The following is a 26,531-nucleotide window of genomic DNA, read 5'->3' on the forward strand; positions in this document are numbered from 1 at the left end:
GCTGTGTGGTGGGTGCATCGGTGGAGCTGTGTGGTGGGTGCATTGGTGGAGCTGTGTGGTGGGTGCCTCGGTGGAACTGTGCGGGGGTGCATCGGTGGAGCTGTGTGGTGGGTGCATCAGTGGAGCTGTGTAGGTGGAGCTGTGTGGTGGGTGCATCGGTGGAGCTGTGTGGTGGGTGCATTGGTGGAGCTGTGTGGTGGGTGCATCAGTGGAGCTGTGTGGTGGGTGCATCGGTGAAGCTGTGTGGTGGGTGCATCGGTGGAGCTTAGTGGGTGCATTGGTGGAGCTGTGTGGTGGGTGCATTGGTGGAGCTTAGTTGGAGCATTGGTGGAGCTGTGTGGTGCGTTCATCGGTGGAGCTGGGTGGTGGGTGCATCAGTGGAGCTGTGTGGTGGGTGCATCGGTAGAGCTGGGTGGTGGGTGCATCTGTGGAACTGTGTGGTGGGTGCATCTGTGGAGCTGTGTGGTGGGTGCATCTGTGGAGCTGTGTGGTGGGTGCTTCAGTGGAGCTGTGTGGTGGGTGCCTCAGTGGAGCTGTGTGGTGCGTTCATCGGTGGAGCTGGGTGGTGGGTGAACCTGTGGAGCTGTGCGGTGGATGCATCGGTGGAGCTGGGTGGGGGGTGCATCGGTGGAGCTGTGTGGTGGGTGCATCTGTGGAGCTGTGTGGTGGGTGCATCTGTGGAGCTGTGTGGTGGGTGCTTCAGTGGAGCTGTGTGGTGGGTGCCTCAGTGGAGCTGTGTGGTGGGTGCATCGGTGGAGCTGTGTGGTGGGTGCATCAGTGGAGCTGTGTCGGTGGAGCTGTGTGGTGGGTGCATCGGTGGAGCTGTGTGGTGGGTGCATCTATGGAGCTGTGTGGTGGGTGCATCAGTGGAGCTGTGTAGGTGGAGCTGTGTGGTGTGTGCCTCGGTGGAACTGTGCGGTGGGTGCATCGGTGGAGCTGTGTGGTGGGTGCATCAGTGGAGCTGTGTAGGTGGAGCTGTGTGGTGGGTGCCTCGGTGGAACTGTGCGATGGGTGCATCGGTGGAGCTGTGTGGTGGGTGCATAGGTGGAGCTGTGTAGGTGGAGCTGTGTGGTGGGTGCATCGGTGGAGCTGTGTGGTGGGTGCATTGGTGGAGCTGTGTGGTGGGTGCATCGGTGGAGCTGTGTGGTGGGTGCCTCAGTGGAGCTCTGTGGTGGGTGCATCGGTGAAGCTGTGTGGTGGGTGCATCGGTGGAGCTTAGTGGGTGCATTGGTGGAGCTGTGTGGTGCGTTCATCGGTGGTGGTGGGTGCATCAGTGGAGCTGTGTGGTGGGTGCATCAGTAGAGCTGGGTGGTGGGTGCATCTGTGGAGCTGTGTGGTGGGTGCATCTGTGGAGATGTGTGGTGGGTGCATCGGTGGAGCTGGGTGGTGGAGCTGTGTGGTGGGTGCATCTGTGGAGCTGTGTGGTGGGTGCATCTGTGGAGCTGTGTGGTGGGTGCATCTGTGGAGCTGTGTGGTGGGTGCATCAGTGGAGCTGGGTGGTGGGTGCATCAGTGGAGCTGTGTGGTGGGTGCATCTGTGGAGCTGTGTGGTGGGTGCCTCGGTGGAGCTGTGTGGTGGGTGCATCGGTGGAGCTGTGTGGTGGGTGCATCGGTGGAGCTGTGTGGTGGGTGCATCACTGGAACTGTGTGGTTGGTGCATCGGTGGAGCTGTGTCGGTGGAGCTGTGTGGTGGGTGCATCGGTGGAGCTGTGTGGTGGGTGCATCAGTGGAGCTGTGTCGGTGGAGCTGTGTGGTGGGTGCATCGGTGGAGCTGTGTGGTGGGTGCATCGGTGGAGCTGTGTGGTGGGTGCATCGGTGAAGCTGTGTGATGGGTGCATCTGTGGAGCTGTGTGGTGGGTGCATCTGTGGAGCTGTGTGGTGGGTGCCTCTGTGGAGCTGTGTGGTGGGTGCCTCGGTGGAGCTGTGTGGTGGGTGCATAGGTGGAGCTGTGTGGTGGGTGCATCGGTGGAGCTGTGTGGTAGGTGCCTTGGTGGAGCTGTGTGGTGGGTGCCTCGGTGGAGCTGTGTGGTGGGTACATCGGTGGAGCTGTGTGGTGGGGGCATCTGTGGAGCTCTGTGGTGGGTGCATTGGTGGAGCTGTGTCGGTGGAGCTGTGTGGTGGGTGCATCGGTGGAGCTGTGTCAGTGGAGCTGTGTGGTGGTTGCATCAATGGAGCTGTGTGGTGGGTGCATCGGTGGAGCTGTGTCGGTGGAGCTGTGTGGTGGGTGCATCGGTGGAGCTGGGTGGTGGGGGCATCTGTGGAGCTGTGTGGTGGGTGCATCGGTGGAGCTGTGTGGTGGGTGCATCGGTGGAGCTGTGTGGTGGGTGCATCGGTGGAGCTGTATGGTGGGTGCCTCGGTGGAGCTGTGTGGTGGGTGCATCAGTGGAGCTGTGTGGTGGGGGCATCGGTGAAGCTGTGTGGTGGGTGCATCGGTAGAGCTGTGTGGTGGGTGCCTCGGTGGAGCTGTGTGGTGGGTGCATCGGTGGAGCTGTGTGGTGGGTGCATCGGTGGAGCTGTCTGGTGGGTGCTTCGGTGGAGCTGTGTGGTGGGTGCATCTGTGGAGCTGTGTGGCAAGTGCCTCTGTGGAGTTGTGTGGTGGGTGCATTTGTTGAGCTGTGTGGTGGGTGCATCTGTTGAGCTGTGTGGTGGGTGCATAGGTGGAGCTGTGTGGTGGGTGTATCGGTGGAGCTGTGTGGTGGGTGCCTCGGTGGAGCTGTGTGGTGGGTGCCTCGGTGGAGCTGTGTCTTGGGTGCATCAGTGGAGCTGTGTGGTTGGGTCAACTGTGGAGCTCTGTGGTGGGTGCATCAGTGGAGCTGTGTCGGTGGAGCTGTGTGGTGGTTGCATCAGTGGAGCTGTGTGGTGGGTGCCTCGGTGGAGCTGTGTCGGTGGAGCTGTGTGGTGGTTGCATCAGTGGAGCTGTGTGGTGGGTGCATCGGTGGAGCTGTGTCGGTGGAGCTGTGTGGTGGGTGCATCGGTGGAGCTGGGTGGTGGGTGCATCAGTGGAGCTTTGTGGTGGGTGCATCGGTGGAGCTGGGTGGTGGGTGCCTCGGTGGAGCTGTGTGGTTGGTGCATCGGTGGAGCTGTGTGGTGGGTGCATCGGTGGAACTGTGTGGTGGGTGCATCGGTGGAGCTGTGTGGTGGGTGCATCAGTGGAGCTGTGTAGGTGGAGCTGTGTGGTGGGTGGCATTTTTATAAATCATTAGTAAAAGAGATCAATGAGATTCAACTAAAACCCATATATAGCAAAAGAGGAGAAAGCTATAGTAACGGGATTCAGGATGAATGTATTCCTGAAGCAAATCGCCAGCATGTGAAAGGTGTAAAATAGCAATCAGCCTAAAACCAAAATGCCAGCAAAAGACTTTATAAAATTCTGTGTGGCCCTGATAAAATAATTAGAGCGTTTAATTATATCATGACCAACAACGGTTATTGTTTCAAGAGCAGCGTGTGAGATGGTTAGGCTGCAATATAAACAAGCCCTCGGCATTGCTGTGGTGGGAAGGGGGGCGGGGAGAGGCAAGAAGCGAAGAAAAGGGGCCGGGAGCAGCAGCCTTTGATGTGCCGGTCAGCCGGCCGTGCAGTGAATAATTAGGGGAGGAGAAATGCCGGCTGGGAGGAAGCTTGAGATTCCTGAGGAGGCTGGTGGCTTTGATGTGCACGCGCTCTCGGGCACTGCAACAAATCGGCGAGATGGTTAAACTCTGTTTAAGCCACAATATAGCTCGCCAGCTATGCGCTTGAGCGCATCAGCAGGAGAGCCCTAAAAAGGAAGAAACATTTAAGGATCGTCAAGGGGGAAAACAAGGGAAAAGGGGAAAGGATGAGGGAATGGACAAGATGGCGGGTCAGGGTCCAGAGAAAAGCGGCAACAGCCGTGAACAGCAACAAAATGGCGGGCAGGACAAAAAAAAACGTAAAGAAGTCCATGAGGGTGACCCAGTGAGTATGGATTAGAATGCCAGGAGAAGTTTGGGGTACATAGATCAGAAATCAAAGTCAGGAAGCACTCTCCCGAGTACAGGCTCATAGGCCATGTTGCAGTGGTAGCTCCCTGCGCTGGAGCTGCTGTTCTGCCTGCAGGGCGAGCTGTAGAGGGAGCCCTGGCCGGGCGAGTAGTTGCGGGACAATGAGGGAGGGATGCCAGTCCTGGGTGCGGTGAGGAGATCGCTCCCGCACCTTGCGAGGAGCCCCGCAGCGAGGTCATGATGTTATCCACGATGAAGCCCTGGCTGTGGTGCCGCGGGTGCTGCTGCTGCTGGTGGTGGTCAGGCCCTCCAGGCTGAGGTAGCGGCCAGAGGGGCTGCTGCTTGACATGCTGCTGCTACTGTCTGGGCTCTCGATCTTGGGTACGGTGTGCAGCGCCGGGGAGGCGGCCCGTGGGGACGACAGGGCGCCATTCTCCGTCTTGATGTCCTGGATGCGCAGCAGCTGCGGGGCGCCCGGCTCCGACTGCTCCTTGGCCGCAGGCCAGAGGCGCTGGGAGCCCGGCAGGGGCGGACAGCAGCCCGGTGGAGGGCAGCCCGAGACGGCAGTCCTCAGAAAACAGCTCTTTTCGAATCCGACTCCCGGCATCCCTGGGTCATTGAAAGGGAAGCGTCCCTCCCCCTGCTGCGGGGCTCGGGTTCGGATCTCTAGGGCTTGGATTCGGATATTCAGGACTTGTAATCGGATCTTCCCGCCTTGTGCCCCTTGTTTTGTGTTTTTGCACAGTCGGGCACCAGACTGTACTGCTCAATCCACATTATGCCCCTTTTAACCTCCTTAGTGCCGGAGTTCGCGCCGGGTTTTAATTTTTTTTTTATTAAAATGGCACACAGATCCCGCTTGCTGGTTCACTCCTTTATAACTTTTCTTAGTTGGGTCCTTATTGGTTGGTGCCCCCGATATATCACTGCCCTTTCATCCAGGAGAGCTGCAAACTACAGTTTCCTTACACTGAACTTGTTTATGGTTTCCTTTGGGGTCTATTTGTTTTATATCCTAGTCATGAAATAGATCAGCACTCACTATTTATTATCGTCAGATATTATCGTTTCTAGTCAGAGCAAATTAAATCAATTGCAACTTTGAATTTCGTGATAACTTGCATCCATATTTCATAGATTCATTTGATGGAGCAGGCTTGGATGGAACTCTCATTGTGCGAATTATTAAACAAATGGTGTGAAAATTAACACTGCAAAACTAACAAGCATTTTCAGTGCAATAGGTCTTGCATTCACACAAGTTTGAACTATTGGCATTATAAATGACAATGCCTTTTTTATGTTTTGGGTTTTAAAACATAAATAAAAGATAAAAGGCATTGTCATTTACAATACTAATAGCTTAAACTCCAGCAAATGCGAGACCTATTGCATTGTAATAAAGGGCCGTCTCGATCACTTGTTAGATTGTAAGTATCAGAGGAAGAGACCGGCCTGTGACGTCTTCAAAGTAGTGATAAATAGTGCAGTGAAAAAGATGTGTAAGTGTTGTAAATTACACAGACACAAAGTGTGAAGTGAGAGTTACATAGGATCCGAGCTATAAACACTAACAAAGCGCTCCAACACCTTTCACTCTGTGATTACACTATCGTGGCTCAGGACGAAGAGCAAGGGTTATTTCCTGCCTACTCTGTGATTTGAGTGTGCATTGTGGCATTAAGTAATGTCATTGCTATCTTTGGACTAATAAAAACACTCCAGCTGTAGCAGGGCCCTGGCTTCACCTCCTGGTGCAGAGCCGGCTGTGCTTGATGGCAGGCTGTAGTGTAGTTCCTATATTCCCAATAGGCTGTACGCATTGGAATAACATAAACTGTAGTTTAGACGTAGGACTGAGGTCGACTAGGTCTCTACTGAATATGTTAGACTTAATTAGGTATGCCAGCTAGCTCAGAGGTCACTAGAAACTTTCTCGAGTGAACAGGAAGGGGTTAACTTTCCCGAATATACAAGAAGGGATTAGTTTCTGACAACCGCATAAACATGATAACTTTGCTCCCCCTAGGACAAGGAGTATATCTCCAGAGTCGTGTGAAAACAATAGACAGCTATTTCACTCAGTCAATCGTGCATGCATAGTTTCACCAGGAGTGCAGAGAAATCGAGAGACGGGCGTTTTCGATGAAAGTGGTTATTTATTGAGCAGTCTTCTTTCTCATGCAAGAGAAATGAATTGCCACAATTGCAATACTTATCATGAAGTAAAGTGCATACAGTAAAAGGAGTATTATGAAATAATACTGTAAGAGCATTTATATGGTTTCTGAGCCATAGGATACTTAAAATGGATAAAATATATACATACTTAAAATCATTGACTAAACGTGCTCAACTGGTGCTTCTAAGATACGCCTACCCCGGTGTACCTAACCTAAGCCTAGTACGTGGGAAGGAGTAAGTGAGCTGCAGTTTAAGTTAAGTTATTTTTGCCAAGAATCTGAATCAAGAATTCCCCAAGGATCTAATCAGCTCCGTACCTTGGTTATAGAATGAAGGAGGTCTTGTATCTCTTTCTCAGGACTCGATCTCCCAGCAACCCGCGAGGGTGACTGGAAACACTGGGGCTGGATTTCTCGGCAGGAGAAAAGACAGCGTCTCTCTCAGTGCGTTAATGGGAGGGTTGGCTTCCTTCGGCATTCGCATCAACTGGGCTTCAGGTAAGCAGATAGCCGATCTGCTCCAAACCACCGTGTGTTTGCTTAAGGCAGATGCTGGTATATTTATACCCGGAAGGTGCAGAGTTTGACGTAAGGTTGGACATAAGACGTCACTAAGAACTGGCAGCTCTTTCAGGACTCCAGGAGTTCTAGGACAAATCAAAACAGAAACAGGGGGAATTCCTGGGCTGCTGGAGGCTTGGTTTGTTTTAGAACGCGTTGTACTTTCTGGTCGAGTCTATGGGAGTAGCCTTGCGGTATTTGGACTGCATTGGCTATGACTAAATATGGATATGATTCTTATGCCTTTATAAGGATATGATTTGTTATAGCCGCATAAGGGCATGAATCGGGACTATTTAAATAGGGTCCTAGATACGTTTACAACACCCACTCCACGTATAATGTTCTTCATTACTAAATACTAAGCAATACTTAACATATAAAGATGCATGTGTTTTCCAACCCACCCCAAAATATATAAAATGCATTTGAAATGGTATGTACACGAAAAATGAGTATCATACTGTACGTTTTCAAGCAGAGGTAACATTCAGATAATGCATATATGGTACATTGGCTGAATGATTTGCGAAAATTACATTTATGAAATGGCTCTTAATACAGAAGAGAAGGTCGGGACCATTTCATCACATAATTATACAATACTGTACATGTGCTAGAGGCTAAGTGAAAATATTGTCTCTAGATTTTCTAAAAATAGAAGTTCTGTTCTCTAAGAATAGTTCTACTTTAAGCAGAGTATCATGTGCCACAAACAAAACGGTAAATATTTTGGGAACTGGAGAAAAAATAATTTTGCTCTCTGGAAGGGAAAAATGTAGTTCCAAAGTTTTTTAGAGTTCTGGTTATCAAAACTGGAGGCTGCATTCAAAGTTCAGGGAACGCTGTGTGCTCTCTATTTCAAAAGTTATTCTCGGTGTTAGGAGAGAACATTAACTCAGAGAGGCTGGTAAAAAAGTTTCTACAACAGTAGGTGAAAGTTTGACCAGGTCCGAAAAAGTAGAAATAGAGCAAATGTGCGAAGCATTGCCATAATCGGTGTCTGGATCAGCAATGTTCACGGAAGGTTGTACCCGTGTGCTGCTTTCATCTCGTACCTCACCGCCACCTAATCGTAATGGTGAGGTCTCAACAAATTACGTCATCAGAATGGGTAGCCGCTGGGGACAACACGTTGCATGAGCCGTTACCGAACCAAGCAAAGTATCGATATCCATAGGTACTGCTGATGGTAGTGCAAGGCAGACGTCCAACACGCATTCTTCTCCGCATAGCAAGCAACGTAGAACAGGTAAGATGCAATCTTGCCAGATTGGTCTGAATGAAAGAAACCAGGTAGTATTCAGATCTCTTAGCCGAGCCAATCCGAGGACCTTAGTAATCCGTCCGCGGTATCGTATTGCTAGGATCGTTTCTTCCATTGTTGCCTGGGTTTGGTCTGTGACTTGACTTGCCATATCGGAGCAGAAGGAACAAAAATAGGATTCCTGCCACGAGTCCCAAGATCAGAGGCAGGCCACCGAACACAGAATGCACAAAATTCGGGAAGATGCCAAGAACTGCTTTGAAGGGTGTTAGCAGTCCCAAAAAAATTGTCTTAAATACATGTGCGATGCCACTGGTATCTGACATGTTTAAGATTTGACTTAACATTTCTACGAAATGTACGGGGCAATTTGTAAATAATAATGGATGTATATCTGCTGCTGTCCTTGCAACTTGCAGATCATACGTTTCTCTAGACAAGGTTAAAGGCACAGTTGTTTGTAAAAGAATAGACTTCATTCTGCTTAAAGTATCAATTCGAATAGAAGAGATATTTAAAGAAGGCCATATTGCCGCCTCCATGTCTGGATTGCTGTTTGGATAAAATACTTGCATACACCGAAAATTCCACTCCAGCCCCAGAATTGGACAAAACATGCTTGAGAGGGTGAAAACCTTTGAATACCTGGATGTTATGTTAAATGACAAACTATCCTGGAACACGCACCAGGAGAAAGCTCTCCTCAAACTGACCCAATACTCGGGGGGTATCATGAACCTTCTGGCGAACAATAAATCTTCAATTAGGCCCATTGGTCCTCCGATGCAGATTTATAAAACACAGGCAAGGGGGGCTGCCATGTATGGATCTGAACTTTGGGGTCATGTAGGCACATCAGACCTCCTGAAAGAGGAGAATAAATTCATCCGAAGGCTTGTAGGACTCCCTCCTAGTACACCCCTAGTCCCCCTCAGGTTGGACCTGGGGCTGCGTCCGCGTCCGCTAGACGAAGAATTGGCTTTCCGCCCGCTGGCTTTCTGGCGTAGACTGTGGGCAACCCCAGAACTGGCTAGCTACAGACAGGGACTACAGGAGGTGCTTGCCATGCCGGATGCTGGAAAAATCAAATGGCTCAAATACATTAAACTAGAACTGGAGGGTTTGGGACTTTCTAAGATGTGGTCTGATCCTTTGGCTACCTGCCAACTCATTCCCAAAAAGGAACTAGCCAAGGCATACCACGACAGGAAATTACTGGCACTTCTTAACCAATTAAAACCTGGTTCACTGACAGATTCCTTTACATCTTTTAGGGACATTTATAACTTTGAACCAACCCTAGACAAAGTGCACCCTCCCTTGCTCAGGAAATTATACCTGCAGTGGAGACATGGGTCCTTCCCTATCCGATCACTTACAAGTAAATGGAGCAAAGAAGCAACCAGTATCTGTCCAGCATGTAGAACCTCCGACGAATCTGAACTCCACATTTTCTTTTTCTGTCCCACTTACCGAGAGATTCGCAAACAATGGATAGTCCCTTTATGCAAAAATCTGGGATTTGTGAAGTGCTTGGTTGCTCTGAGAGTTCTGAAAACCAATCTGACTGATTACATTGTGTTTGCGGTGGCTAAATACCTGGGTGCCATCTGGAGTCTTAGAAGGAAATGTCTTAGGCACGGCAACTGACCCTATTGTATCAAAGACATGGCAGTGTAACATGGGACTGTGCTAGTGTCTGATTTTATACTGTATATTTTTTAATATAACAACAGTTTTTAAAATGTATGTTTTAAACGTCTTTTATGGTAAAAATATTACCGAAATAAAGATTTTTTTGAATTGAATTGCATACAACAAGTGACCATGGAAGTAACGCTCACAAGATAGGCTTTTCCTGGCACCATGCCACAACAGCTGCTGTCATTTATTACAACGTAGCTGCCGTTGGAAAACTGTCTGAAAAAAGGCTCTATCTGTGTAGCAGGGGTGCCCTGCAGGTGACATGAAAGGTTGTTTGATGAACCTTTGCAGGCTCCATGCAAGTTAATTCCTTGACACAGAAGTGTACCGCTTAGTGAATTTTTACAGTTGTGTCCACTAAGAAATACTTCTTTCTTTCCCCTACTCCAACATCTATGTGTATAAGGCAAATTCCAGGTTGACTTGATGTATCCTTTACCCACCCTTTCATACAGGCCTGCTGGTATATACTTTTGGCAGTATTGAAACTGAAAAGTTGTTATCGGGATTGTAATGGTACCATGTATTATCCATTCAATGACCGGTCGTTCTGACATTGTCAAAGGTAATTTTTCGAGTTTTTCAATGCTCAGCACCGTATAGTCCGCCCCTCTTTGTGCCAATGAGATTTGTCTATCAGTAAGGTTAAAGATAAAAAATAATGACGTTGTGTTGATTAGACGCCATGGCACATTGCCTGAACGCAGGTTTTGTAACGTCCAGCCTAACTGTACAATAGAACGTAATTGGGATTGGCCATGTTGTAACATTAGCATATCCTGTTCTATAATATCAATAGCAAATGATACAATGCTGTCCAGTGAATACATTCTGGAGGACAGAGTCGTTAACCCATTGTCCACTACAGACAGTGATTTTTTCAAATGAATACGATCAATTTCTCGTATTTTTTCTGCAGTTTCAATTTGTGTTATTTTCCAAGCTTCATTATAAGCTGCATATATACCGGCGCATACGAAACGTTTTTGACGCTGTTTGCGAGGTCCCATTAAGAAATCTCGCAAGTCAGCACCTTCTTTAAGTAAAGTCAAGTGTTGCTTAATTTCGGGTAGTGTGGATTTCTGTAGCCATTCTAGGCAAAGTTTTCCTACACTGTATGTTGTAATTATCCCTGGATGTTGTCTCTGGGAATATCTTGGGTCTGGCCTATTCTGTTTGAACCCCTGTATTTTGTTCAGGAATCTATCTTGACAGTTATTAGTGTCTGTGGGCCAGATCAACCATTTTCTCCAATCAGGATTAGTTCTGTTTTGTTTTAAAATATAGGACACGTCTAACCCCTCATCTGTAGTGGTGTTTCTATCAGGCATAGGCTTTGGTATAGACGGGTTGTTTAAACCTTTTATCTTGGCTAGGCCAAGACAGGTTGTTTGCTGAATGGTATCATTCAGGAACATTATTTGTTCTGGGATCATGCAGGCTCTGAATAATGATTCTAAACCTTGTACCTGCCATTCTTTTGTACCCCAGACAGTTTTTGTCTCAATGTTGTTTTTCCAAAATTCAAAACCAAATGTAGAAATGTTTTCATAAAATTTTTCAGAATAAATCAATTTAGTATTTGTCAACATATTTTTCTCTCCTGTCTTATTCAAAATGTTAAAGTAAAACGTTTCTGGATCAGTGACATTAAACCCTGAGAAGTATGGGAATTTCTCATAAAATGTTTTTGAACTGCCTTTTGGAGGAGTTGGACAATGTTCCCACTGATTATAACTGAAAACATTTCTAGGATTAGCAGATGTAGGCAAATAATGATGCCCAAAGTGATTGAAGCAATACATTTCTTCATAATTCGATAAGCCATGTAAATAATCATGTTCTGTAAATTTTGCTGACATTTCAAAATCTGAAATCATATTATTAATATTTTCAAAGTCCCAATCATCAGAGAAAGTACTAGGGGATACAAAGCCACTTAAAGAAATCTTGAATTGATGTGGATATTTCAAGAGCTCAACGGGCCATAGATTTCATAGTCAATATTGTCCCATGCTACACCACCAGGTATAGGAATGGCTGTGATGTTCACTGATGATAGTTCTCTTTTTTCGATGTGAGAAGATCTGTGTGGTTTTAGGACCAAGTTGATGTTCTGACTTGATGTGTCCATTGTACTGTATTTTCCATCAATAAATTTACCCAAACTTAAAACCTAGATGAGCCACAGTAGGAGTACACCTAACACAATCCATAGTTCAATCCAAGGTGAAATCAGATATGTTTTTCCAAGTTGATGAAAGAGTTCTGTAATTTTTTCTTTGAAAGTTTTTGTTGCTGGCTTGTCTCCATGTTCACTTGGATCATCGGAAAAGTCATCGAAGTTGATAAAGTAGCCAGATGCAGTTCTGTCAATTCTTTGGATGGCATCAGGATTGTTATTAATCTTTGGATTTGCTTCTTCCTTAGTCTTATTAGAATAGTCAGAGGCTACATCGTTGTAGACAGGTGTTTCTTGACGAACTGTTGCAATTTGGGTTTCAAGAGGCACAAGTTCCATGGCTTTGTTGCATAGTCCTTTTTTATTCACTGCAGGTTTATCAAAAGTGATTAGTCTTTCAGTTTGAACCTCTTGGATTGTAGCAAGGTTTGGTCTTCTGATACTTCTTGGGAGTCCACTGGGCCTACTACTTATTATTGGCCACATGATTGTGGTTTTACCAGGTCGATTGATACAACTCGGTTCTCCTTTTTACCAGCAATCCGCTGACAGCTAAGACAGGTACTGTTTGTCTGTAAGAAGGACCAAATTCCTTCTTCACCGCGACCTTTTCTCTGACCAGATCCCCAATCTTTGGAATCCAGACAGGTCTTGCTGGGACAGGTGGTTTTTCTACAGTGGTCGTTGGCTTTAGTTTTTCGTTACTTAGACTTCTTCTTGTTTCATTTAAGTCCTGTATAACAGCCAAACGATCTTTGATATCAAAGGTTTGTTGTTTCACCACTGAAGTCTGACAAACCAGATCCTGGATGATCATTCTAGTACCAAACAAAAGTTTGTACGGAGTGACACCTCCTAGAGAATTTCTTGGCAGATTGTTAATACTACGTTGGACACTTATTAGATGTTTGACCCACCCATCACTCGAACCTAATACCCTCACTGTTATAGATTGCTTTATGTCAAGTTTTTTTCTCTCCACTACCGCATTTCCCTGGACTAGAGTACTGCAATGCAATGCCCATGCTGGCCATGGCCTCCTTGTAAGCCCGAGAGCTAAACGCAGGACCCTGGTCAGAATGTAGCATGCCAATTGCGTATGCGCCGATAAAGACTCGCAAATCTTTTATAACAGTTCTGGCATCAGCCGAGCGCTGGGGTCACATCTAAATGAATCTTGTCTTAATAATTATGGGATCGCATTCTTCTGTTTGGATGTCTGCGTATAGATAGCCTGATGCTGTCTAATAGAGGTGTCTGGTTTACAACTGCGATCTCTGTTGCAGTTCTGACAGTTCATTGCAAAGTTATAAATTTGCACGCTCATCCCCGGCCACCAGTATTCTGATTGTAATTCTATTAGAGATTTCAAAATCTCTTGGTGCCTCAGACCCATTCCCATGTGTGCTTCTTGTATCAAGTAAGCCCTCCGGTTCGTGTTTGGAATTACTCTATCCGCCACTCCAGGGATTTGAGCAAAAGGAACAGAGTTTGCATCAATTACGTATGTATTTCCGAGTGGATAATTTAGAGGTAACGCCGCATAGTTGCCTTTCAATTAGGCTTTTACTGCTAGCAGTGTTTCACCGTCTATTTATTTTTTTTGTACGCTTTTTTGTAGCTACGGAAGCCGATTCAACAGCTGCCGCTGTTGCTCTGTCAGCCAATGAATTCCCTGCAAAGTGAACGCCATCACGTTGAAGACTCTGCGTATGTGTCACATGAGTCTTTTGTAGTTCTTTCTGCAAAAGAACTACTTGTTCCCATAGTTTTTTATTTTTTATTGTGCCACCTGTCTCATCTTTGTAACCGTTTTAAATCCAGGTCTGCATTGAATTATTGGAAGATTCGACGCAGTAATGCGAATCGCACACCATTAGTGTGGGGAATTCGCGATCCAGCATTTTCAAGCGCCATCTTCAAAGTTAGTAGTTCAGCTCGCTGAGCTGTACATTCTCTGAGTGATTCAGTTTTAGTGACCATCGGTCTGAATTTACCTAAGCGCCAGCGACCTTTAACAATCGCGCACGCTGCATTGTAAATTTGTTTTTCCACAACGTAGTGTTGTGAAAATCTGTCCGTGTAGATTACACAGGTGTACTGTTCGAGAGGCAGAATTTCGATTGGCAGAGGACATTCTTTTTCATATTCTAGATGTTCTAGTTTTTTCATTTTTGGATCAAATGCGTGTATCACGTCAGTTGTATCAAGAGAATTAACCCATTGTATCCATTTTGCATCTAATGCCATAGCATTTGTAATGCTCGGTCTTGTTACTGCTTCAAGGGCTGATGTTAAAACAGATATCCTCTTCCCATGCGCTAGGGGTTTTTCTTTTGCTACAGCCGTTTGAACCGCAGTTAGAATTTTTTCAGTAAAACTGAATTTCATTTCAGCTTGTGTGTACAAGTGTGATTTATAAGCTATTGGTACCGTTTCTCCCTCATTAGAGGTCAGGCATGCAAATCTGCATCTTCCTGGGATGACTCGGATTACAAGGTTTCGCGTGTTTGCAGTTTTGTTTTAGTTAACATGTCTGTTTGTAATGATCTTAAAATTTCTGTGTGTTTCTGAGTCCAATTAATTGGTTTGAAATCAGGTTTTATTAATTCGTAGAGAGGTTTAACCCTCTCAGCATCATTTAGAATATATGTTCTTCCGAAATTCAGGAAACCTAGAATTGATTGTAAGTTCTTCAGCGTTTTTGGAGTTTGCAGTACTGCACATTTCTCTAAGAAGTTGTCAGCTAGGCTTTTGCCTTCACTTGATAACTCATATCCTAAAAACAGGACTATTAGGTGGGCAATTCGTGACTTTTTAAAGTTGAATTTGTACCCTTCAGATGGGAACCCAAGTATGATGGTGTTCACTCTTTTCAAGTGTGTCTCCAGGTCATTGTCAGTAAGATAGATATCATCGACATAAGATAATGCCTCATCATCATACATTTGTAGTAACTCTGTTACCTTGGCTGAAAATAATCCTGGGCTGTTCTTGAATCCCTGTGGGAGATGACAAAATTGCTTCTGGGCCCCTATACTGGAGAAAGCGGTCAAATACCTGCTTTCAGGTGTTATGTTTTGACAGAAGAAACCATTTGAAATATCTAATGTCGTTTTATATTTTTTGCGCACAATGTTATTCATTAGTGTTGCACTGTGTGAGTTTTGTACTGCAAAGGTTTTACAGCAGGAGTTTAGATGTGTGTAGTCCAAAACTAGACGATATGAATCGTCTGGCTTGGAGACAGGAAACAAAGGATTGTTCATTTGTGAGGTGCATGTTTCAATCACCCCCAGATATTCAAGTTGATCTAAGATCTCTCTGACTTGTTTTTTAGCTTCTTGCTTAACAGGATACTGCCTCCGTGCAGTAGGTTGATTTTTTAACTAAATTTTATGGTGAGGAGAATCCTCATCCCATCCTACATGATTTTTATATAATGCAGGGGCTTGGGTCACTGCCCATTTTCTAGCACATGTGTATTTTTTATGAATTGGAATGTGATTTGAGAAGGCAGGCTTAATCATTTCTTCGCCATGTGGGCATTCCCTGACAAACTCTGGTGGCCAGTCTTTCTCAGCTAGCAGGATATCATAGCCTTTAGATACGTTATCCCAAAAGAGACCTCTTATTTTCCTAGTTTTGTCCCCCTCTATACGCAAAGTTATTTCATATAATTTATGGGGTATGCTAACTCTGGTGTCTGCAGTTTCCACTTGAATGTATTCATTCGTGTCCACTGTCTCCAGAAGATTCATCAGGATCTTGCAAGCTATGGTCACTTCTGCTGCGCTGTCTAGCAATGTGTGGGCCCACTCTCCGTTTTCAGTTGTGTCCTTAGAATCCTAGGCATGTTTTATTTTATTCCTAGCTACCTTCTTTTTTGGAAATTGTAATTTTTTACTTTGATGAGCAGGTTCCTTGTCTTTGGACTTGACGTGCTCTTCTTTGTGTTCTGACCGTCCTCTTCTTTCCGATTTCTGTGAGGAATTCTGAAAAGATCGAGAGGGACCTGTATCAATATCTTGATATCTGTCAGGTTTTCTCAAATTATCCCTATTTCTAAGGTTATATCTTTTTTCAGATGGCTCCCTTTGGGGAGACTTGCCTCCTCTTTCTCTTCATTGAGGAGACCTTCCTCTGGACTGAAACTGTTTTTCTCTGGGAGGGGTTTGTTTGATAGTAGGGAATTCCCAATACCTTTCGAATAAACCCCCAATTTTTAAGTGCGGTCTGCAGGATCTTAAGACGATTTTTTAAAAAAAAATTCTGGTCGCCGAACTTGAATAGAAAAAAGTCATGGCCATAGGGTAGATCGTGTAGTAAAGCCTGGAACAAACGGCCCTGTGAAGATGCATCTAATGTGTTTGCAAGTAGCCTAAAATTTTTAAAGTGGAAGGCATGACAATATATTAGTAAGTCCGGAAGAGCTAGACCTCCGATTTTTAAACCCCTCCTCAATTTTTTCCAGGCTATCCTAGAAGATTTACAGGCTTAAATAAATGATCCAATCTTACCCTGGAGATTAGTGATGTCGTTTGATGAGAATGATAAAGGGATGGAGTTGTAAAGAAAGGTCAGTTTGGGAAGAATAGTCATTTTAATAAGATTAACTCGTCCATATATGTTTAGTGGCAGATTGCCCCATCTTATTAATGTTTTGGTAATGTCTTTAACAACAGTCTGCCAACTAGTTATTGGTATGTTCTTTAAATCTTCAGTTAAGTAAATTCCCAAGTATCGCATTTTTTGTTTCGCACCCTGTACAGGGATATTATTATTCCACCCCATTATCTCTGTCTTCTCCTTATTAATTTGGTAGCCTGACAGTTTTCCAAATTCTTCTGATAAGTAAAATAGCCTGGGTATAGCTTCAGTATGGTTAGAGGTATACAAAAGGAGATCATCCGCATATAGAGCAGTTTTTAACTCCATGTTACCCAACTTAAAAGGTTGAATTATATTGTCGCTTCTAATACCACAAACAAAAGGCTCCATATAAACATCAAACAAAAGAGGGGATAAGAGACAACCCTGTCTGGTACCTCGAGATATATCAAACCAATCAGATAATGCCCCATTTACCAATACTTTTGCCATTGGATTATGATACAGTGATTTAATACCCTTAATAAATGTTAGGGGGAACCCAAATGCCGTCATTGTAGCCCAAAGATAATCCCAATTAACCTGATCAAAGGCCTTGGCCGCGTCTATCGCGACCAAGGCTAATGGGAGATCTTTATCTTTAGCGTAGTCTATGGCCCCCATCGCTTGAAAAGTTAGTTCATTTAATTGTCTCCCTGGAATGAAACCTCTTTGATCAGTGTGGATTATAGATTTTATTATCTTCGCAAGTCTAGTTGCTAAAATCCCGGAATATAATTTCATATCCGTGTTTAGAAGAGAAATTGGCCTGTAAGACTCTATTTTCTTGGGGTCTTTGTTAGGTTTTGCTATAAGCGTTATTGTGGCTTCAGCCCAGGAAGGGGGAATACAGTAGCCGTGAGTTAGTAAAAGATTAAAGAGTGTAATAAGTGAGGGTAATAGCTGTTCTATGTAATCCAGATAGATCTCAACCGGAAGCCCATCTGAGCCTGCCGCTTTCCCCCGCTTCATTTTCTTTAATTGGTTTGATATTTCCCCTTCTGTTATCTCGCTTTCTAGATATCTTTTATCCAATTCAGAAATTTGAGGTAAGTTTTTCTGGAGCAACCAGGTTTCTATCTCTTCTAACTTAGGGTCTTTATCTTCCGTATAAAGGCTTCTCATGAAGCTCCTAGCTTCATCTCTGATGTCAGCGTCTTCCTCGATCAAATCTCCTATCTCTCTTTGTATTAAGACTTTGATGCTGTTCCTAGTTCTTTCCTCTCTAGATTTCCAAGCAAGGAGAGCTCCACATTTTTCACCATATTCAAAGTTCTTTAATTTACTGGTCTCCCATTTTTCTTTAATAATTTTCTCATCACAGACTTTAAGCTGAAGTTGTAACTCTATAAGCTCCTTCTCTAACATGTGGACCCTCTCAGAGTTTGATAAAATTGCGTTTTGTAGCTCAAGATTTTTTCTAGTTATTGCCGCCAGGTCTTCCCTTCTCTTAGCTTTTATAACCTTTCTTTTATGAGCCGTTAAGGAACTCAAAACCCCTCTCAAAAAAGCCCTGTAAGCTTCCCAAACTACCTGGGGGGTAGAGGTGCCTAAATTTATTGTGAAAAATTCTGTGTTTTTTTTCTTTAACTTCTCTTTTTACCTGGTCGTCTAATAGCAATGACCTTTCCAAGGTCCATCTTGTTTTTAAAGGACTCAAGTTCAGTACAATTACCATTTCCAAAACTGCGTGATCTGACATCCCAATAGGTGTGAAGGAAAGATAATTAATGTCTGTGAGGAGATGCTGATCGACTAAAAAGTGGTCAATCCTTGAGTAATTTTTATATTTCTTACTGTAAAAAGTAAATCCCCGTGTAAATCTATATTTCTTTTCCATACGTCCAAAAGGCTGAAATCTTTCATTATACCACCTAAGGTAGAGAGTGATTTAGTGGGAGCGTGATACTTAGCTTTGGAGGTTCTATCTAATTTCTGATCGAAAACCAAGTTAAAATCACCTCCCAAAATTACTGGGCCAGTTGACCCTAATAAAGCTGTCGCTAACTTAAGAAGCGTACTGGGGTTATCGTCATTTGGACCATAGTATACAGCAAGTGTATAGGGTATATTTTGAATATGTATTGCTGCTACCAACCATCTTCCTGTTTGGTCTGTCTCATATTTTTTCAGGCTTATCCCACAATTTGCGCGAATTATAATAGAGACCCCCCTTGTTGTTCCAGTCTGCCTAGAGCAGATTATTTCCTGTACCCATCTTAATTTCTTAAAAAAGTGAGCTACAGGTATCTGCCTCTAGATGAGACTCTTGGAGCATTATAAGATGCGCATCTGAGTTTTTTAAGAATTCACAGATCCGGGTCTGTTTCCTTTTTTCCCCCAATCCGTTAATATTCCATGAAAGGGCTTTAAGCTTATATACATTACTCATAACCTTGCTATGATCTCATACCCATCCTGAGCTGTGTATAAGTGATTTTTTTCTATACATGAGGATTTTTTATTTTTTGTCTTTTCTCCCACTGCTCCCTCCACCCAGTGTACACCCTCCCCCCAGAGGAACCCCCCCAACATACCAGACAATGGCATCGCCTTTGGAGCTCCTAGGAGAATCCTCTGACTGAATCTAAACTAAAGTTAATCTATTATAGCGAGTGAAAGTGTAGTACTAGTGAATCATGTTCCCTCTTCCGTGAATTAGTGCTTCAGTGTATTATATTTGTTCTCTATTTATTCCCTCATTCCCTTTCCCCCTTTCCTTTGTCCCTTACCCCTTTTTTTTTTTTACCCATCTCTGATAGTTGTCTTAATCTTCACTAATTTTCCTGGTCTTCTCTCATACGACCTAAGAGATTATCTACCTCATCAGGCTGTGAAAAACTGTAAGTCTTATTTTTCCACATAATTCTAAGTAGAGCGGGGAACCTCATCTGCACATGGGCTCCCAATGATCTCAATTCTGGCATTCTAGTGCCGAGCTCCCATTGTCTCTGTGCAGTTCTGGCTCCTAAGTCAGACCTGATGAGGTATGGGTTAGACCGATAGCGAAGATCAATTTTCGACAGACATCTCCCTAAGATAAGCTCCTTAACGCTTAAGGTTTGAAACTTTACCAGTATCTTTCTAGGAGCTTTCCTATCTGTGCGTCTCTTAAAGGGGTCTCTGTGTACTCTTTGGATTTCCGCCTCCAAATCTATATCTGGACAATCTTTTAAGACTCCTTCCCTGAGAAGCCTACAAACAAATCCCTTAATGTCCTCCAACTCCTCGCCCTCTTGTATCTTCAGAATTCTCAAGTTATTTCTTCGGGCCTGGGTTTCCAGTCTCTCGACATCTGCGGCCAGTGACCTGTTTTGCGCTTTCAGGGTGTCTATATCTTTTAAGTTTCCTTGTACAGATTTACTCAATGTTGCTACTTCCGTTTCCAATTTCCCCGTGCGGAGAATAACATCGTCTAACTTGGACTCTAAAAGATCGAATCTATCGTGTATTGTCTTTTGATTACTCTCAGATATCTCAAATTTTGACATCATATCACCCCTTAAAGACCGAAAAAGATGGCCCAATCGCTCACTATCTTGCTCGCATAATTCTTCTGATCCACTTCTTGATCTGGAAGGGGCTGATTCTGGGTTTTTATCTTTATTGGGACCCTGGGTATTGGGAATTCCCTACTATCACACGCATACTCCAATATGGGATTCTCCGGGAACACCTCTATGTCTTCAAGATCAGCTTTCACAACCTTTGAGAATAGCTGGAATACTGAAATGGGGGGATTTATGGGTAGATTCGGGCCTTATGGACTGGAACTCCCTAACATTACTTACAAACGGGCATCTGACTAGATTTAAATTCTACCAATTATCTGCTTGGTGGTCAAGTCAGAACCTGCACCGGGAAAAAGACACTGGACTTCTGGATGCAATTTGTAGAGGGGGGAGATGGATTAGAGACGTTTCATTCTGGTATAGACTCTTAATTACTGATAAAAAGAACAATCTACATCTTGAATTGACAAACTTATGGGAAAATAGAATAGCGGAACTCCCTGAAGACCGCAGTAAAATATGGTCAGACTCTTTTACTTTATCCCAGAGACTAATTAAACCAGCCAATTTGAGGCGTAATCATTTATTTACAGCTTATAGAGTATATTGGACCCCGGCCAAATTACACAAGATAACGCAAAATAACTACTACTGTCCCCGCTGTAATCTCATAGCAGCAGACGATATCCACATGTTTTTGGAGTGCCCGGTGATTCAGGACTACTGGAGAGCGATAGTTGGCTTCCTGGGCGAGGTACTAACAACAACTATTTTATGTTCACCCAGACTTGTATTTTTTGGTTAACATATGACTATAATATCAATAAGTTACACACACAGTTTATCTTTTATGTAGTGGTTATCGCCAGGAGAGAAATTTGTAAAGAATGGAAGTCAGCTGCCCCTCCCAGATTTGCGGAATGTTTAAAACATATAATGGAAGTATGTAAGATGGATATGGTCGGTCGCAATGGAAATATTGAGAATGTGTGGTCTAAACTCGAGGTCTGGTCTAACAAGTAAGCAGCCCGATGATTATGCCAGAGGTTGTGTCGTTCCTGTCCTCCCCTGGCCCAAAGTATTCCATCATAGGTTCAGGGGAGTTGGATAAGGAAAACAACCTACCTCTGGGACATCCCTGTCCGCTAAGATACTGTCCCCAGGGCGGATTCGGAAATGTCAGTTAAAGAGGCGACAGCGAGACCCATCTAGAGCATATAAAATCTGGTGGCATATATGAGGACTAAAAAAAAAAAAGGGGAGTGGTTTGTTTATTACCCTCCCACCTCTTTTTTGTAGTAGTGAGATTATTTTTGATAAACGTTTTTTCAGGATTTTCAGTTAGTTGGGGTTTTAGTGGTTTTCCACCCAAACTATCTCTACCTAATTCTTCATAGGATTTTTCAATTATTCTGGCAAGTTCAAAAGGTTGGTCTGCTATGTCTGTTTCTTTCAAGTTTTGGCGATCGCCACAGATGCTGCTTCTCCTTTTATGTTGGCTAGTAATATAACCGAGACCTGCTTAAAGTCTTTCAGTAATTTCTTACCTAGAGTTAAAGCAGGTTCTGGACCGTATTCATTTTGAATCTGTCTTAGTACGTCTGGTATAACCGCCATAGACGGAACACCATGTGCTTTTGTGTATATCGAAGCAAAGACTGTGCCCCAAGTGTCACAATCTTCCACATGTGGTGCGATCCCCATTGGAAGACAGATAGTCAGAATTCTGTGTTTGTCATTAGGTGTAGTATCAGGAAATACTGCCTCTATTTGAGCTAGCCAGAACTTACAGGCTCTCCATGGTTCTCCCTAAACCCTTGATTGGTGGGTGAATTGCTCGAGAGCAGGAGGCTCGGAAAGCGGTGAAGTACCGGCGACGTACCCGAGCTTGGTGGCAGCGGTGTCCGTTACTATTCCCTGTCATTTTCTATGCCGGCTTGAAGGCTGCAGGTGTGGAGGCCGCGGAGGACGCGGAATCGGGGGGGACGCCAGACCTGGTGCCGGACGAGGAAGCGGCGTATGCGGAGCAGCTGGTGCAGCCGGAGCGGTCTCCTCACCTGTGTTAGATTGGGACTGCAGCGCATCGCAGGCTTGGACTTGGGCTCCGGCTCACAGAGAACTGCGCGGCAGCAAGAAACAGAGGTGTGCGAGGTGAGAGGAGTCGGAGGAATATCAAGAGCAGCAGTCATCGCTGTGCGGAGGGGGGCAGAGCGCGATAACTTGTAGAAGAGTCACATGATTGATTGCTGGAGTTGTTAGGGAGTACCTGGACCTTTTGTTCGCCCTACCACCTACCTACCACCTACCTCGCGACCCCCGGGTGCCGCTCGCCTGCCAGTATTTTGTAGTGCCTCGTTGGGAGAGTGCACTGGACCGGGAGGAGGCGCCTAGGACCCTGAGGTTTGCGGGACTGCGAGGACCAGCCAGCAGTGCGGCGGGTCATTAGCCGCAGCTGGTCCTCTTCCTGCACCCGTCCTTCGCTATTTTAGTCCTGCCCCTTCCGCGCATGCGGGACGTGCGCGGGCGAAGCCCGGGCGAAGGGCGGGCCCGTTCAGCCCGTTCCTGACCGGTCGGGACCGGACCGGGCCCTCTCCCTTGGTTTTATTTTTTGCTCCTCTTGCGGCCCACTTAGGATCAACTGTGTGGACCATGTCTGGCCGCGAGCTAAGGAGCAGATCAACTCTGGCTGGTGGCTCTATAGCGGGAGGTATGGAGAAATTCTTAATCAGAGCCAATTCATTAATTGAAACTGAAATTTCTGTTTTGGAAAAGCGATTATCGCAGGAAATCTCTACTACTAAGAGATCTTCTTTGGGAGCAATTGCAAACATTAAAACCCCTGATAGGAACTTGGTTCCAGCTTTACTTGTGACTTGTACTGGGGAAACGGACGTTTCTAGCCGAGTGGATGAACACGATTCGCAGGACTTGGACATTTTGGTCAACAACATTTTGCCTGAGATTAATTCACTCCTTGACAATCATGGTACTAATCCTACTGTTACTTTGGAAATTGTTACTAATACACTGGAACAATGACGCAAGGAAGGGGCAATTCCTAAAAGGAAACGTGTGTACAATAAAAAAGATGGAAGTAAGGCTAAAATAGCCAAACATCAGAGTGTTAATAATTCATCAGCTAGGCCCACCGTTGTACCGGTAGAAACTGCAAATGGGACTGTTGATTTAACTGTACCCGATTCTGGTACTCACTTGCAGGCCCAGCCTCCCATCAATTTGTCTATTGAAAGTCTGGGTGCCCTTTTTAAATCCTTATTATACCCCCTAGAGGCCAAACTGGAACAAATCGAACTTAGTTTGGCCAACATTGAGAAAGTCACATCTGACTTAAGAGGAAACTTAAGTGTGACTATTAAGCCGGCTGTTGCTAGCAATGCTGATTGCCAGAAAGGGGGGACACCACTTATTGCAGATAGTAGACCCCTGAGTCAACTAGGCCCTATTCCGACTTGCCAGCAGCCCCCCGAGCAGACTACTGACCCCTTGCCTAATGTCAATGGAAATGCCAGTATTAGTAGCAAAGATACCTGTAAGCCTATTCCACCTGCCCAAGAAAATGAGTGTAGAGTTAACAATCCCTTACTACCGGATCTACCCCCTGAAGCTAATCGTTTAATGGTTGTTCTGGCTGGCGTTCCACCTCTAGAGGAGGAGGCTAGAGAAACCTATAGCTCCTTGAAAAATAAGGTTGTTAGATGGCTGAACTGGAACAGACCCCTGCCCGCCCACTTTTCTAGTGAAATTATAATGTTAAGAAGGTTACCTTGGTTGGGTAAGACAGCCAAATCAATAAATGGTGATTGTATTACAGTTAGTTTTAGAGACCCTATAACTGTTTCCTATATATGTGCAGGTTCTAATAGGTCATCTGATTCCACCGTCCAGACACTACCCGTGTCCTTCTTTTATCCCCCGAATTGTACGGTTAATGCTAGAAGGACTGATGATTGGGTAAGGGTGGATCGTAGAGGAAGAAATAGGGGGTTCTGTGGTAGATCAGGCCATATGCCCGTCCCTCCCTCCTTTTGCGATAACAATCGCTCTAGCTGTTTAGACGCAGTTGACTGACTACCCTCTGCCATTCCGAGGTCATTTGTAGGCGTACTTGATGAGGGGATCAACGCTTTCCCTGTGGGGCCTGCTGACCAATTGGTGAATGAACATGTGGAGTGTGCACCGAAGGCTGCAGACCCTGTAGGGATAAATTACCAGCCCAATTCCGTCCCATCTCCAGGTAGCATGCATACTGTAGGCTTGGGGACCCCAACGTTACCTGGGGTCCCTTGCACGCCTTTGGGCGAGGTTTTAAGCCCTAGTGGGGGGGAACCATGATAAAGGGTATAACCTCGTAAGTTGGAATATTGCTGGTTGGCGTAGAAAAGAAGACTCTCTTGGTTGGCGGGAGCTCGTTAACAACTTTGACATACTATGCCTACAGGAGACCTGGTCAACAGAACAGATACATTTTGATGGGTATATTTCTTTTAACCTCCCGGCCTAGAGTTCTACTATGGGCAGAGCTAAAGGTGGCCTTCTGGTTTTACTCTCTGTAAACCTCCCGGTGTTAGTTAAAACTTACATAAAGATTGGGTTTAATTCGCAAGTGCTCTGGCTGCCGCACAGTGATGGCCGTAACGTCCTTTTGATCAATCATTATAATAATGTGTTTGATCCCTCTAGCTCCTCAGTAGTTAATGCATTACATCTTGCACTTGATAACTTATATGGGTCCAATTGTGCTCCTTTTGTCATTATTTGGGGGGGATTTTAACATTGCTATGTGTCTTTTCTCATTTTGGAATGTTTGTGGATTCAATGGGAACAAAGGGGAGGACTGTGCTCATTTTATTCACTGCCCGTATGGAGAGTCTCTGAATTTACTTTTGATTAAATATGATTTGGTTATATCCCAGCCGGCAAAAGATAGTGAGGGTAACTCTGTCCTGACCTTTACTGGCAGGAATTCTGCCACTGTAATCGACCATTTGTTGATTTCAGAGAGCATTATCCCCATTTGTAACACACCGATTGTCCTAGACCTGGTCCTTAGTGACCATAACTGCATTACTATGTCTCTCTTTATTTGGGGTAAAAAAAATCTTGTTGCCCGTATGATTGTTGATAGCATAGTTCCGTGCAGGCCGAATGGCACTAGGATTAAATGGTGTAGGGATAATTCGGAAAAGCTCCTGATAAAAATTGTGGCCGCCAGTATCCAAGTGTTGGACAGCTGCCTTGATGATTATGCAGGTGCTGTCTGTATCCTTGCTGGTTTAAAAAAAATTAATGAGTTAACCAAACAAATTTTAACATCCACCAAGGTCAACAGAAAGAGGGACAACATAGGGTGGTTCGATGGGGTCTGTACTAAGTCCCTACGCGAATTGAAAAAGGCATTATCTAAAAGTCCCAGGGACAAGGGAACTATTATTAATCTCAGGGCAATTTACAAAGATCACCTCAAACATAGGAAGCAAGAACTTCGCGAGCAAGCCTGGGACAACCTTGCTAAGGCGGTAGAGCTCTCTAACAGTAAGCTCTTCTGGGACACTGTGAATAGCCCCTTCCTTAAGCAAGAGGATTTTCCCGTCCTAACAGCTGATGTTAGTGAGGAAAATTGGGTTTTGCACGTTTCCAGCATATTTGACCCGGGGGGTGGAGACATCTTAGGCCCCGGGATCGATGTCTGTGGCCCAGCTCTACCCCTTAATATTACAGTTCAAGAGGTGGATATTGCTATTCAGAGTAGTAAGGGAGGGAAAGCCCCGGGGCCAGATGGGGTACCGATTGATCTGTATAAAGCAGATCCTTTGCTCTGGGGCCCTTTTTTGTCCAAGGTTTTTAAAGCATCAACTATGGAAAGCATCCTCTCAACCTGGGATGAGTCTATTATTCCAATATTTAAGAAGGGAGATAGAAGTGAGGCTAAAAATTATCAACCTATCTCCCTCCTAGACTCATCACTGAAAATAATGAGCAGGGTACTTTTGGTGCGCTTAGAGGAGTGGGCAGAGGCTAATGGTATCCTGGCGCATTCTCAATATGGGTTCCGTAAGAACCTCGGTACCATTGAGCAGTGTATTAACCTTGATCTTATTGTAGGGAAATATACACGGGCGAAGCAGGGTTCATTGTTCTTCTGCTTTGCTGATCTATCCAGCGCCTTTGACCTGGTAGACCACGCTTTACTGTGGACCACCCTATTAGATTTGGGCGCCCCCGCCGCAATCATTCACTTTTTGGCTAGAATGTACACTAGGCTATCGGCTCGGATACGTTTTGGTCAAGCAGGGGAATGCACAAATAATATTGATGTCAAGTCTGGTATCAGGCAAGGCTGTGTCCTTGCCCCTCTCCTTTTCTTCCTTTTTATCAATGCTATCGACACTGATTCGAAATTGGTTAATTCTGATGCACTACAAGCTGCGGGCCAAGCAATTCCTGTGCTGCTCTATGCAGACGATACGGTCCTTTTATCAAGAAC

The sequence above is a fragment of the Lissotriton vulgaris genome, chromosome 8 (genome assembly GCF_964263255.1).
Source record: "Lissotriton vulgaris chromosome 8, aLisVul1.2, whole genome shotgun sequence".
In the NCBI taxonomy this organism is placed as follows: Eukaryota; Metazoa; Chordata; class Amphibia; order Caudata; family Salamandridae; genus Lissotriton; species Lissotriton vulgaris.